This window comes from Balaenoptera musculus, chromosome 20 (assembly GCF_009873245.2).
Source record: "Balaenoptera musculus isolate JJ_BM4_2016_0621 chromosome 20, mBalMus1.pri.v3, whole genome shotgun sequence".
In the NCBI taxonomy this organism is placed as follows: domain Eukaryota; kingdom Metazoa; phylum Chordata; class Mammalia; order Artiodactyla; family Balaenopteridae; genus Balaenoptera; species Balaenoptera musculus.
Window position 1 is genome coordinate 26,500,490 of NC_045804.1, and position 12,053 is coordinate 26,512,542.

The following is a 12,053-nucleotide window of genomic DNA, read 5'->3' on the forward strand; positions in this document are numbered from 1 at the left end:
CCCAACACAGCCAAAAATAAATAAATAAATAAATAAATAAAGAGAGAGAGAGAGAGGCAAGTTGAACAGGTCCCCGTCTGGTGAGTCAGGGAGCTGGCTGGCCGTCTGATCCTCTGAGCCAAATCCCCAAATCTCTGGAGCTTTAAAGGCTCCCTGTGTACAGCTCTGACCACCAGGTAAGGATCTGCCCCCTCCCTGACCTCCTCCTCTTTCTGCCCTTTTGCTGCACTCTGACCTCCAGAATGGGCCTGAGGGACCCATTCTGGAAGGCTAAGTTACTTCTCCCTCTACCCAGATTTGGGGTAGACCTGGATAAAAATGGCAGGATGAAGAGGCTGTGCAGATGGGCACAGGGCAGGGGTGCCAGAGAAATCCATGTTGCTCAGTCTGGCCACTGCTGGATCCCACTCCAGTACCACAGTGGAATTTAACCCTATGTAAGAGGGTGCCAGGAGCAGGAATATGTTGTGTGGGAGAGAAGGAAGAATTCACTTGGGTCCCCAGACCCCCTTTATGTGGATGCTAACTGCCATTAGAGGGAGTTCATTAGAAGGAAACACTGCAGGGAATTCCCTGGCGGTCCAGTGGTGGTTAGGACTCCATGCTTCCACTGCAGGGGACCCGGGTTCGATCTCTGGTTGGGAAACTAAGATCCCGCAAGCCACGCGGTGTGGCACAAAAAAAAAAAAAAAAAAAAAGGAAACCCTGCAGGGAACTGGACCCTGTGGCTCTGGGTCTGACCCTTTAGGGACATCAGAGAATCCCTTATCAGCCCCTGCTTTAGGGAAGCCCAAGCAGGGCCAGCCCAGGGGGTCTCTTGAAACACTTCCTAATCAAGACACTTGAACTGTCTGGCCTCTCAGGGGGAAAGACCTCCTGAGGTGGCAACTGGGTCATCCCCCTGTCCCCAGGCACATTCACAGGAGTGGGTCTCCTTGGCAGAGCCAAAGGCTCTCTATGTCCCACTCACAACAGGGTGGGACATGGGGGAGAGGGGCAAGAAGTGGGATGTGTGCTCCCCACTTCGTTGGAGGAGAGGAAGGGAGAGGGTATCCCCTGAGCCCCTGGGCACTCTCCCCCAGCCCACAGGAGCTAGCACCACAAGCCTGCGCCTGACTGGCGGGGGGGGGGGGGGGGGGGAGGCTCGGAGCCTGGCTGAGCCCCAGTCTTAGGAGGGAGGGAAGACGGTGCGAGGGGGTGGGATGTCTCTTCCGCCTGGTAGATTAGCGACTCTGAGACAGGAGAGGGCCTGTCACCGGGCCCATAAATAAAGCAGCTGAGTCTCTCCCTCCATCTGTGTTTATCTGTCTGGCCCCGGAGTTTCCGGGAGAGGAGAGGAGATGTCTCAGCACCCCAGCATCAAACGCCAGGCGCGGAGGGGAGGGGGGCAGCCTCTTGCCTCTGCTCTCTACCTCTGTTTCTGCTTCCTCAATCCCTTCCTCTCAGCCCCTCTCTCTTTAGCCTGGTCACTGACTCTAGGAGGCCCTCTGAGACCAGGGGGAAGGAGCGGGTAGGGTGGGGATGGTCTGGGTCTCGCCAGACAGCTCTGCCATCCATCCCCACTGGTGCTGACCCTTCATGGACTCCAGAGAAGGTGCCCTGAGGCCCTGAGGGAGGTGAAGGGCAAGACTCAACAGGCTGCTGAGAGACCTGAATGTGCAAGGCCCTCCCCAGGAGAGGGAGACAGGCCTGCTCCTTAGGATGACGAGGGACCAGGAGGGGACCAGCAAGCAGAGAGTGGCCCTGAGGAGAAGACCCTGCATCTCCCCTCCAGCTCCAGCTGACTCTTCCTCTCAACACCCTCCTCCCCTCTTTCTGCCTCCCTGGGGCCTCGAAACTCCAGGCTGTTCTTAGAATCCAAAACTTACCACCAGGGCTTTTTAAATTGTAGTCCCCAGACCACTTGCATGAACATCACTGGGAAAGGGAAGGAGAGACGCTTGTCTAAACGCACAGTCCTGGGACGTTATAGACTTACTTACTAAATCAAGAGGGGCGTGGGACCTTTTGTTTTAATGAGCATCCCAGGTGATGCTGGTGTAATTCAAGCTTGAGAACACCCGCTTGTGCTATATGAGGGCAGGTTCTCTTCTCCACCACACCCTCAGGGCCCAGCTCAGTGCCTGGGACAGAGTAAGTGTTCAATAAACACCCGTTGAGTGAATGCATTTCTAGATAGTGACTACTCTTTCTTTCACTCCAATTTTCTTCCCTGGCCTCTCCAACAATCCCAAATCCACAGGGAGGGGGAGTTCCAAGTTCCTGCTTTCTGCTGAGGTGGTAACACATCAGCCAGACCCTCCCCCCACCCCACCCCACCCCACCCCAGTGTCACAGGTCTTTAAATAGAATACGTCTGCATTCACCACTGGCATCCACAGAAACACTCTAATGGCAGGGATTTTAGGCTCATGGGCAGGTTGGTGGGGAGCACCCACTGGGACAGGTGAGGTCCCTCAGAGTCAACATGGGGAACCACCTCTGTCACCCAACGACAGGGAGTAATGGTGGGGTTTGGGGCTCCTGTGCCGAGGGCAAGGAGTGGCAGGAGCCAGAGAAGGGGAAACTCACAGAGATGGAAAAGTATAGAAACTGTGTGAAAGAAGAGCCACAGATGGATGAGGTCTAAGGAAGAGGAGAGCACACCTGTTGCACAACTCAGGTCGGTGGCCCCTGGAATTTTCCAAAGGCCCAGGCATCCCAGCCAGGAACACATGAGTAAGTCATTTCTCTCTAAGGCTCAGTTTCTCTGAATTGCAAATTACCATCTCTGGAAAGAAAGGAGAGGCTCTTTCAGATGTGGCATCCTCTCCTTGGCTATCCAGTGTTGCTGCCTCTTTGTATTTTGTTTGCACTGTGTTTGCATTAATTTCATTGGGCCGGACCAATATATGCAGTATACAAATTAATATCAAGTGGCGGGGTTCCAAGGTAAGGAGTCTCTCTGAGGTGAAGACAGAGAAGATGTGGATGAGAGAGGCTCAGGAGGATGCCTGCAGCTCCAGTGGCACCCCCAGGCTCACACTGACAGCTTTTCCAGCTCTGGAGTAGAGAGAGCAGTCTAGGACTTTAGGAGCTCTGGCACTGCAGGCCCCAGGAAGCCTAGGAGGGGAGTGAGCAAGGGATCCAAGCATTCTGGGGGTGGTGAGGGCAGCTCTGATGAGCAGGGTTCTCAGGCCCCCCAGGGCAGCAGAGAGCCTGGGAGCCAGCCCCAGGAATGTACTAACATGGCAGATGGCAAATACTTGCCCTGGGGCCCTAGAGAGGGATGAGGGAGGCAGGAGGCTGGAAGAGGGGGAGGAGGCAGGTGCCAGGCCAGAGTTTCTTGAGGAAGGAAGAGGCAGAATGACTCCCGGGCAGGAGAGGCAGATGGCAAAATCAGACACCCTGGCCATGGCAGAGGGTTGAAGGAGAAGTTGAGAAATCAGCCAGTGAAGACCTGGGAGAGGCAGGCTGTCTGGGTCCCTCCTCCCCTGAGAATGGCTCCTCCTGAAACAGGCTTGGGGCAAGTCGGGGAGGCAGAGTCCTCAACCCCAGGGAAAAGTCCTAATCTGATGGTAGAGACACAGTTCCACCCTGATGGGGACCTCTGTCCCCAGGACACCGCCCAGGTCCTTGAGAAGGCCCTAGTCCAGTGGAAGAGACACAATCTTTGCCTGCAGCCTGCGGTGGAGGGTGGAGGCACAAGGGGATATTACACACATCCTCAAAATTACTTAAGAGTTCTTTTAGCAACAAAAACAACAAAGCCAAACTTAGGGGACAAGCAGAGCCTTTCACAGATGGTGGGAACCCCAACATAAGGGAGCAATCAGCTCAGCAGGGTTAATCAGAGCAGGTTTCCTGAAGTGGATTTTGAGTGAGATTTTGAAGATAGGGGTTCACTCTCCGTTGACCTGGAGCAGGGAAGGGTGAGAGCTGGTGGGGATGAAGAGGGGGACAGTGGTCTCAAAGGCCTCTGAGCAGCAGCACAGGATGGCCCTGGTACAAGAAGAGGACTCCACATCTGGAAGAGCATTTTGCCAGAGGTGGTCATTTGACAGCCAGGGGAACCGGGCCTTAAAGAGGAGAAGTGACTTGAACAAGATGACCCAGCAAGTTAGGGGCAGAGCTGAGACCAGAGACCAGATCTTAGGGCTCCTAGTCCGCACTCTTTCCCCTCCCCCAGTAAGCATGCTGATAACCTAGGGCTATTGTCAGAAGGTTCCAGGAGCCCTGCCATCCTCCAGGTGGGCTGTTAGTACATGGGAGAGGACCCGAATCTCTTAAGGCCTCTTTTTCCCCATCTGTACTTTGGGCCCTTTTATCTAGAGAGGGGAAAGTCCTTTGCAGGAAGGCCCTAAATGAATCCAAGGTAGTAACAGGATTTCTAACAGTTTTCCTGTAGCTAACATGGGTGGATGAAGAGAGAGAGGGAGGCCAGCAGACGCCAGGGTACACCCCCCCCCCCCCCCGCCCGCCCCCCGCCGCTGATCAGGCATACTGCACTTCCAAAAGGGCCTGATCTGAAGATTTTTGACGGGGAAAAAAAAGAAGACAAATTTGCATTTGATTTGCATATCGATTGTGTGAATTCCAGGCCTGGCCATGTGCGTGCTCTGGAATCTCCCTGGCTCCTGCTCCCTCCTCTGTGGTTTCCCCACCTGCCTGAGAGCCTCCTCGTTGCCAGTTGTGTGGCTACAGCTGGATAACAGGGGTGGAAGGTGGGGTTCAGGTGGTGGCCACTGGCTTCCCCAGGACCGACAAAGAGCCTCCCGCGCCCCAGCCCTGCCCCGGGTCCTCCTGCCTGGCTCCCTGGGTGCCCAGGAGGCCTCCTGGAGGCCTTGTGGGAGGCTCTGGGCTGGCTGAGCGATGGCTGTAATCATGCTGAGGGCCTCCTACAGCTCTGCCTTTCCGAACGGGGACCCCCACTGAGGGTAACCCAGCGGGAGTCCCTCGGGCCCCCCTGCCCGCGGGGGCCGGTGAGAGCAGAGTCTGCACCCTTAGCCTCCGTGCCCTCGGCGAGGCCGAGTGCTCAGCGGCAGTGGGCCGGCGAAGGGCTGTCCCCTCCCACTGGAGCCAAATAATTGCCTCCTGCTTTGTTGTGTGGTGTCTGGGGCCCGGGGCCTCTCATTTGTGGGGACGTGCTGTGGCGAGAGCCTCCCAGCGTAATTACCCTCCTCCCCATCGCTGCCGCCGCCACTGAGCCTCCTGCGTCCGCTGGGCCTTACTCACCCCCGCTGGCCTGCAGCTCCCCCCGCGGCCCAGACTCAGGGAACTCCCCTCCCTGGTCCCCAACTGTCCTTTCCCGACAAGCAACCTCTCGGCCTCCCCCCTTCCTCACCCCCCCGCCACCCCCAAGCCGGGTGGGGAGGAGAAGTCCCGGCCGGCCGGGGTCTGTCTCCAGGACAGGGACCTGAAAGGATATTTCTGGCCTGAACAAATCCTGCACCCCTGTCCCTGCCTGGGAACCTGACCCAGACCCGGGCTCTGGGCACGTGCCTCCCCTTGCGCAACATCTGGACAGGAGTTGCACCTGTCCGGACTCGCTCCCAGTTAGGGTTGGAGCTACCTGCGACCCTGATACCTGGGAGAAAACACTCCACTCTAGCTTCTTCTTCTTTCCCCCACCCCACCCTTTTTCCATTTCTCAACCACCTGTTTACCTACTTGCTGTAAGGAAAAGGAAGAAAACAGAGAGAGAGATGGAGGGAGAAAGGGCCTGAGACACACCCACAGACAAAGAAAGAAACAGAGATTCCAGCAAAGAAACAGAGACACAGAGGGGCCACAGAGAAGGATACACAGAGAGCCAGAGGCACACAGAGACAAAAGGATGGAGAAATGGAGAGGCCTTCACTTAAATGGTGACAAAAGAAGAAATAGAAAGAACAAATATAATTAGAAAAAGCAAGCCTCTTGTTTCTTGTTGTATTTTATTAAATCTTGGGTAACTCTTGGAGAATAGACCATTGAAGTTGAATGAAGGCTGGACGTGGAGGATGGAGGGAGGCAGTGAGAGACACTGGGATGAGCCAAGACTCTTTTTTTTTTTTTAATTGAAGTATTTTGACTTAAAACATCATATTAGTTTCAGGTGTACAACATAGCAACTCAACATTTTTATAGATTATACTCCAATTAAAGTCACCAGAAAATAACGTCTATACTTCCCCATGCTGTACAAAGACTCTTTAAATTATGAAGAGACAGTCGCATATCACAAAGGTTTGCACACAGGAGGTGTGCCATCAATCATAACTGATGGCAGATGACCCCTCTCTTCTGAGGCCCAGACAACTGAAAATTTAAATGGCAGCAATAGGGATGTAGGATGGACTTCTGGAGGAGGGACTTTCCAAGCATAAGAACCATTTGTCATCCAACAAATATTTATAGAGCTCCTACTATGTGCCAGACACTGTTCTGGGTGTTTCTGATACAATTAGTGAATAAAATGAAGATCCTTGGGAAGACTTGAGAAGGTCATGGACTCTGCCTGCTGGAAGGAAGTTCAGAAAAGTACAAATCCCTCTTCTCAGTGTGTTTTAGGGGAGCTACTTAGAGAGGATGAGTTCAGGGAGTGCTGGGATTTGCCAGAAAACTAGGGAAGGTGAGCTTGAGGCTCCAGGTTATGGAGACCATCGAACCAGTGTAGACCAGGTCTCCCCACTGAGTTCGGAGCAGGAAAGAGTGGGTCCCTCCTGAGGTCACACAGCACAGGCAGAGTTTCAGTATCTGGTATGGCTGTGGGTTCTGGGGTACCAGCTGAGAAACCAAAAACATTTATTCCAACCAGATAGGCAGTATCAGGAGGAAGAACTGTCATTGTGTTCATGCATTTCCCTCCTGGTCCCTCCAAGCACTTCTTACCACCTCAGTTATCAGGAAGTTGTCTGGAAGGTCCAACTCAAAACCCTCTCCCTCAGTGGCAGTGGAAGAAAGCAATGCCTCCTACCCTTTTCCAGGGGGGAGGAAGGACAAAGAAGCAAGGATGTCATTTGATGAGGTAGAGGCCAAAGGCTCCTTCACAAACACCCCTCCACCTCTCCCCAGCTACCTCTTTTAGGCCCTGAAGCAGAGGAGGAAGATGAAAGGGACAGAGCTGACTTGGGGTGGTAGGCAGAAGGTGGGAGCTGACTGGGAATGGATTTCAGGAGCAGATAGAGGGGGTGGGGCAGAGGAGAGTAGAGATTCTGGCAATCTCATTGGTTCCTTGGGCATCAAAGCATCCATTGGCTTTCAGCAAAGTAGAACTGGTTAGTGTGTTAGTGTGAGTATTGGCAGTGGCGGTGGCAGGAAAGGGGCGCAGGGTCCTCCACCAACGTGCTCAGTGTGTAGAGCTTCATATCCATCCCCCTTCTTATCCACACACACATATACAGTCAAGAAATTCTCCAGGAATCTGGCCCCACTAGGTCTTCATTCTGGAGTGACCCCTGTGATCTTCCAGCTGAGGAAAGAGACAGATATGAGAGCCCCTTCAAGGAATCATAAAGCAAAGTTTTGGCTTGACATGTAAAAATATTTTAATGTAAACATTTATTGGACTATGAGATGCATATAGAAAGATGTCGTAAGTTTATGACATAAGTAAATCACAAGTTAAAAAATGAAGTGAAAGTTCACAAAGTGAACACACTTGGGTAACCAGAATGCAGCTCAAGGAACAGAACATGACCACCACCCCAAAGCCCTCACTGTGTCCCCTCCAGTTACTACCCCACCCAAGAGTAAGCGAATATTCTGACCTCAAAGAGCATATACCATTTTTTTGCCGATTTTCCACCTTCATATAAATGCAGTTGTGTACTGTGTGCTCTTTTGTATCTGGCCTGTTTCACCCCACATGTTTGTGAGACTCATCCTTTGCTTGAGTTTGAACCTGACTGTGAGGGGTGGGATGGGATGTATCAGAGATTATCCCCTTTAGGTCTCAAACTCAGGCTCCCCTGAGATCCCTTTCAGTACCTCCAGGTCCCAAACAGGATGAACACTCTGGGAGACCTTGTCCTCTCGGGGTTTCTATCCAGGATGGGATCTGGGAACTGCTGGTCCCCCACCACACCCCACCAAAGGGACTCAGAGGAAGTCCCTGACCTGGGTGGGGTTAATTAGACAGCGCTTTGAGATCTCAGGATGAAAGGACTGCCTAGAACCATTGTCCTTGGCCTGCTGTCCAGCTTGGTGGGGGAGGGGAAGAAATACTCTATCCCCTCAGGCCCCGGGGATGGGGCATCAGCCTATTGGGATTGGCATCGCCAGGTGCTGGAGGATTCTTCGTTGTGAGATGCTCCTGCCCAAAGAGGCAGGGAGCCCAGGGCCGAGAGACTGGGGAGTGGGGAGTCAAGGGCCCCTGGGGTCTGCCTCCCTGCCTCCTGGGTAGCGCCCAGACAGCCTGACTCTGGTGCCATGTGTGGTTTCAGGATAAGCTACCGATGCCACCCAGAGCGCCTTGCTGACAGACAAGGATCTCGCCCGCTTTCAAAGACGCCCTTTCATCTGCCAGGGCTAATTACACCTGCAGAGCGGAGAGGGCACTGGAGCCAGCCCCCTCCCTCCTCCCCCGTGCCAGCGCCCAAGCCCCCTTCCTCAGGAACCCTTCTCCTCCCTCCCTTCTGCCTGCTCTAAAGCTCCAGCAGCAGCCTCAGCACCTGCCTATTATGGCTCCTCTAGTGACAAGTGGCCCTGTCTCCTGGGAGGGAAGACCCGTGAGAGCAGCGGGCTGGAGGGTGGGCCTGTGTGTGTACACGAAGGTTGGGGATTGAGGGGTCTGGGTGGCATTAGGAGGGTTGCTGAATGGCTCTAGAGAGTAGGTGAGGGCCTGAGAGCATGAAAGTTCAAGTCCCTGATGGAGGCAGTTTAATGGTGACCATGAGCACCTAGGCTCTGATTCAGGCAGCTCTGGGTTAGAGTCTGTGTTCCATTACTTTATCAGCTGCATGACTGTGCTCTCACTTATTTGAGCCTCAGTTTTCTCTCCTGTAAAATGGGGATATTAATACCTACCTCCTGATGGTTGTGAAGCCCTGAGCCTTTAGCAGGGGTGCATCTGAGTATGGGAAAGATGTCACTTTAAGTGGGAAATCTCTTTGGACTCCCAAGACTGGGTAAGTCCCCATAGTACTTGGTGCTTACTCCTCTGCTGCCCTTAACACACTGCTTTGCAACAATCTGTTTATTGGTCCGAGTCTCCTATCACCTTGTGAATAAATTCCTCGGGGCGCCATATTGGAACTGCCTCCAGCCCAGTGCCCAGAACAGAGCAGGTGCTCACTATAGGATCTGCCAGTGTGGGATGGAGGCACATGAGTGCAGGGCTCCTCTGGAGTGAGGGTCGCTGTGTCAGCAAGAGAGTGTATGTGACGGCTGCAGGTAACAGTCACACAGTGAGGGGGGTCCGTGTGTGGGCTCGTGCACGAGTGGTCGCTGTGGGCAGATGGGGAGTGGAGTGACTCCACAGCATCTTTCTGCGTTTGGGTCTGAATGAGCCTCTCAGTGGTGATGACCTATGAGGGTGCGTGGTTGAGTGAAGGGGTGTGTGCATGTGTGTGTATGTGTGTCATGGCAGAGGATCTATGTGATTGCATGTGAAAGTGTGCAGGAGATGTATCCATCTATGTCTGGGCGCGTGGGGATGGCAGGGGTCATGTGCAAGTCTGGTTGCACCTGAGGGTCTGTGAGGGCTTCCAGTGGTGGGGAGGTCTTTAGAGAAGCAGATAAGGTCCCCAACTAGGGGGGGCTTCTGGGTAAGAGCCGACTCCTTCCCCAGAGCGGGGTAAATGGGAGGCTGCCGCTACCCTAACACCACAGTCCTCCTCCCCGTCCTGGGCCATGGGAACTGGTGAGGTGCTAGAGGTGGGTTTCCTTGGGAGACTCAGGGAGCTAAGTAGGTCCAGGGGAGCTGGGGGCAGGAGGGTCAGAGTCCCCTCTTGACTGGCTGTGGAGCCAAGCGGCAATCTGCCCTTGCACAGGAGACCTGATTCCACACTTTCAGTACTGGCTGTGGGGTTCTACATTCAGACCCTTAATGGTCCTACTAACCAAAAGCAAGGAAGTTTTTGGTGTCTAACCCAAATCTCCTGTATCCCAGGCCAACCTGGGCCCTGCCCTGTCCTTGTCAGAGTGCTTGCATAGACATGAATCATCGATCGTGGGTACGCTGGATCCTCAATCAGGGGGCGCCGATATCACAGTTTCCCCACTTTCCTTCTAAGCCTCATCATTTCTCTTCACCTTTCCACATTCCCTCCTCTGATTCTATCCATCTCTGGAAAGTCAATTCCCCAAGCTCATCCTGACAGCAGGTCCTTCCAGGAGTCTACCTGACTTCATGTTCTCAGGCCCTGTTTGGGGACTGGGTGCAGGGGGATCCCCCTGGAGCAGCGTGATGAGACGGGGTCTGACGGCCGGCTGAGGTCACCGGCCGCTGAAGTATGTCAGCAGAGGGTGTGTATGTCCCAGCCGGCCACACAACCTCCCTTTCATCCTTTGTTCTGCCTGCCCGGCCCATTCCCACCGAGGATTCTCAGATCCCCAGCGTGGCATGTCCGATGAGCCAGAGTCTTTGCCCAGACACGATCCTTTCCCAGCCCTGGCCTCTGCTCACCTCCTCCTCCCTGTCTCCCTCGCAGCCATGGGGAAGCCACTTTTGGGGTGTGGGAGTGTAGGGGGTGGGGTGAGGTGGGGGCAGCGGCTTGCAGTCTCCCTCCTGCCCCTCTCCTTGCCAAGCCCCCACTGGCCACCAGGGGAATTGCAGTCGGACACAAGGAAGAACTTTTAGGGGTATCATCGAGTGGGGAACTTGGGCAGGTGGCAGACCCCACTTCTCCTGGGAGCAGAGGAGTGCCAGTCAGGAGCACGTGCCTGGGCAGAGAGTGGACAGGGGGACTTCTCCTGTCTCCCTTCTGTCCTTAATGCTGTCCCCAACCCTTTGTTCCCCACAGATGTCTGGCTGCTCCAGTCTGGCAGCCAATCCCCAGATTTCTCCATTCACCCCGGCATAAAACTGGGTTTCCAGCCTGGAAATGGCTGCCCATATTGGACCCTCCCAGCTGCCTGGTGACCCCGTGTCCTGCCTCCTAGCCCCTTCCCAGGCATCATGACACCTTCCCAACCTGGGCCCATCTTCCTCCTCATCTCCAAGAATTCTGTGGCTTGGATTTTCTACTCCAGACATCTCCTCACATATTCCTTCCCCTCCTTCTCCAGGGAGTCGGTCTTCACCTGGCCATGCGTCCTCCTTCCTGCCTTGCCCTGTCTCCCTAGTCCTGGTGTCCCCTGATTTTTCACCCAGAGTCTGCCAGCGTCTCTCCTGGTGTGTGCGTTGGGTCTTACATAAGTAAGCCAGGAGTTCCCTGAGGGTGGGCCTGGATCTCCCCCCACCCCTATTAGAAACACCCCAGAGATAGGAACCTTGATATTTTCCCAGTTCCCAGAAAAGTCCATGAGAGCAGGGCTGGAAGATGTGAGGGAGGGCAATTATCAGGGAGGTGATGGGAAAAAACTGGCAGGAGCTAAAGCATAGATAAGGATGGTGTGTCCCTGAGCTCTGGCCCAGGGAGCAGGGCAGAGGAGAGGAAGGAAGAGTTATGAAAGTTTAGTGGGGAGCGGTGGGGCAGAAAGAAAGTCTTGATGGCTTCTCTGGTGAGTCTGACAGGAGGTTCCCTGGAAGAGTTTATCAAAGCAAAGGCTGAGAGAGGTGAGGTCTCCTTCCTACCCAGACATGGGGGAGGCCAGCTTTGGGGGTCAGTTGTTGAGATGGAGGGAATCTGCTCCACTGGTCCCTCTTTCTTGCGCCCTACTTGCCTGGTAGTAGTATTGAGGTGCCATGGGCTCACTGGAGCCATTCCAAGTCATAAAGTGCTAACAAAAGTCTCCAGGCATCCTCCAATCTTGGCCTGGAAGAGAACCCATTGGGTTCTAATCCTGGATCTGCCATTAATTAATTTGCTGAGTGATCTCTGGCAAGTTCCTCAACTTCTCTGGGCCTCCCTTTCCTGTCCCCACCCCTCCACCCCATGAACAGGTGCCTGAGGGAGGAAGTGGAGCTTCTCCAGCCTGGCTCTGAGGCA